Genomic DNA, 3,523 nt, shown 5'->3' with positions numbered 1-3,523 from the left:
AAAGAAAAGAAAAGAAAAGAGAGAAAGAAAAAGAAGAAAGAGAAGTAAAACAGAGTTAGTAATAGGTAGAATTTGAACTCAGTCCAACTTCTGAGCCCTTGTACCATCTAAACCATCATGTTTAGTTTCCATTAAAGAAATGCATGCATAAACAATAAATAATTTATGTTAGGAGTCAGCAAATATTTTCTGAAAAGTGTCAGAGAGTAAATATTTAGGTTTTGCGGGCTGCTTAACAGTCTTTTCTGTATTTATGATTTTCAGTAACCCTTTAAAAAGGTAAACATTAGCTTAGCTCACAGGGCATACATAAACAGGCTACAGAACAAAAGCTGTGGTTGTAGCTCTCATTTAAATGAGACCAAGAATGAGAGCATTTATAAGGTTGGGACCAAGAAGTAGTATAGAAACAAATAGAAAGGAAGTTCACCAGCATCAATCAGATCAGGAAAGCTGCCTCTGAACCTACAGTTTAGAGAAATAAATGCATCAGTACCTGTGAAGATTGGAGGCAGAAATAATAAGGATAAATGGATGACGACTCATAGCCACTGTTAGCGCAGCTAAGAAAGACTGCTCAACCATCAGCTTTGATATGGACTCTAAACCAGACACGAAGTGAAGTAATATATCTACCAGTCCTGCACTAGAAATTTTTCCAGGGATGCTTTCAATTTAGCGTATAGTTGTTCAGTGATATTACTGGCTCCAACGGGAAGAGAAGCTTAAGTGCCTACTCACAAAACACATACCTTGGATTTCACTTAAAGCTGAGATAGAGTAACAAGAACTGAGTATACTTCTCAGCCTAAAACAAACACATAGAAACAGATAAAATATATAAAGCAACCACTTTCAAAACACTGGACATGCAATAAAGGACCATAATTCCTGAGCAATGGAAAACAAGCAGTTCTAATGTGGACTCAGTTTACTGTATTTAAAATATTTCCAGGGCATGCACGTGGAAGGGGAATTCAGCAGAAGGCTAGCAAACTCCCTGAGCTCCCAGCTGAGAGTCTGGGAAGATAAAGGCGGTGAGAGTTCGCCTGAGATACAAGAGGTGGAAGAGCAGTACTGAGATAGGAGCTCAGAGATCTGCAGCAGAGCCTCCTGAGTATTAGTGGAGTCAAGATAAGGGCAACTGTGAGGAAACCGCCAGAGGGGCCCGGGGAAGAACCTTCCAAAAAAGCTGCAGGGGGCAAGACCCAGTGTTCACACAAGGCAGGCAGCAGTGCTCTTTCCCAACAGCAAGGGAAAAGAAAGGAAAGAAAAGGAAGGAAGGAAGGGAGAGAAATGTAGAGAAAGGAAGGAAAACTAGGGGGCTGGGGGATGACTTGGAGTCCCTTGACAGTATGACGTAGGGTGTGAGAGAAGACATGGTACAGAAAACACATTTAAAGAGATGAGAGCTTGCATTTTTCTAAACTTAAGGACAAGTTTAATCAATATATTCCAAAGCTTAATAAACTCTAAATAAAATAAATATTTTTTAAAATACAAGTCAGGTAATAAAAAATGCATAAAATTTGTGAAAAAATAAAACACCTAGAAAAGAAGAAACTAATATGTGTACAGAAACAAAGGTAAGAATAACATATCTGTCATCAAAAATGATAGATGAGGGACCAGCAGATGGAGTAATGGTTACATCACTGGACTCCCATGTGGTCCACTACAGTTTGAGTTCTGGCCTGGCAGCTTAAACTCATGACAGGTGCATGTGCATGTGTGCCAAAAATCCCAAGAGAAGAATGGAGGAAAAGGGATTGTGGTGTGGCTATCTCTCGGGGGGGGGGATGTCCTGCTGTCTCTCTATCTCTCCAGTGAGCACACATGCCCTATAGCAAAAATCTCTCAATAATAATAATAAGTGAGAAGAGCATAGAAAAGCATCTGTAAAGTACAGAAAGAAAAATCTGCCAACTCGGCCTTCTATACCCATGGAAAATACCTTTCAAAAAATACAATGAAATCATGTTTTCAGACATATTAAAACAGAATTCATCACAAGTAGACTTACACTGCAGGAAATGTTAAATTCTTCCAGGAACAATGAAAATGTCACATGATGATAAAGCAAATCTAGAAAAAGAAATGACCAGACCTAGAAATGGTAACTACAGGTCACTTCCGGGGGCCACGGAGCTGAGTGACCAACAGCCTGCAGAGGAGCATGCGTAAGTTTTATTGTGACTGCTGTGACACACACCTCACCCACGATTCTCTGTCCGTGAGAAAACACGCTACAGTGGTAGTGAACGCAAGGAAACTGTGAAAGACTACTATCAGAAACAGATGGAAGAGCAGGCTCAGAGCCTGACTGACCAAACGACTGCTGCCTTTCAACAAGGGAAGGTACCTCCTACTCCATTCTCTGCTCCTTCTCCTGCAGGGGCGATGATCCCACCTCCCCCAGTCTCCCGGGTCCTCTTCACCCTGCCATGATGCCAGCACCCCACATGGGGGCCCTCCCATGATGCCAAGGATGGGCACTCCTCCTCCTGGGATGATGCCAGTAGGACATGCCCCTGGAATGAACCACCGTGGGAGGCCACATGCCTGGGCCCCCAATGCTGAGACCTCCTGCCTGGCCCATGATGGTGCCCACTCAGCCAGGGACGACTGGGCCAGACAGATAAGGATGGAGGGAGGCTTCTTTATGTCAGTTTTACATTAACTCATTCTACTTCACCAGGAGAGCAAGACACTGTGACTCTGGGTGTGTTCTAACAGCATGCCAAGGAAGACTTCCCCCCTTCCTATTAAAAAAAAATGAAAAATAAGAGTAGTTTGGGAAGAGACAAGTGAGACAAGAGTGCAGTTTTCATTTGTATTGTGAAATGTGAAAATAATAAGATTGTCAACTCTTTTAATTAATTACATAGGTCAATACATAATGTTTTTTTCTTATCACTTAAATGTTTTTGAAAGATGATTTACTACTTAAACAAAAAGGCATGCAGTGTGTTTTGGTGTTTATAATACGTAGGAATAAGATACACAACAATAGCATAAAGACTAGAGGAGAAGTGGAAGGATGCCACTGTGAGGTTATCCCCCACATGAAGTTGTCTAATATCACTATAAGGTAGACTACAATAAGTTTTTATGTCTATTATGAATCCCGAAGCACTACTAAAATAAAACAAAGAATAGCTAATAAGCCAACAAGAGGGTAAAATGAAATAGTAAATAATATTCAGCTAATCCGAAAGAATATGGGGGTGGCCAGCAAGTGATGTAGTGATTAAGGTGTTAGACTCCCACATGGCGGGCTGCAGTTTGAGTCCCAGTGGCGCAAAACTCATCCTGGCCCACCTGCATGCATGCCCAAAATCCCAAGAGGAGAACAGGAGAATGGAGGAAAAGAGACTGTGGAGTGGCCATCCCCCTGGGGTTGATTTCTCACTTTCTGCTCTCTGTCCTCACAACAAGCATATACACTCTAATAGAAAAACAAACAAACATAGAAACAAAACCTCTCTCAATAAATAAAATAATAACAACAACAAAATGCAGG

Source organism: Tupaia chinensis, unplaced genomic scaffold (genome assembly GCF_000334495.1).
Source record: "Tupaia chinensis unplaced genomic scaffold, TupChi_1.0 Scaffold000058_1, whole genome shotgun sequence".
Classification (NCBI taxonomy): Eukaryota; Metazoa; Chordata; class Mammalia; order Scandentia; family Tupaiidae; genus Tupaia; species Tupaia belangeri.
This window is presented reverse-complemented; position numbering follows the sequence as displayed.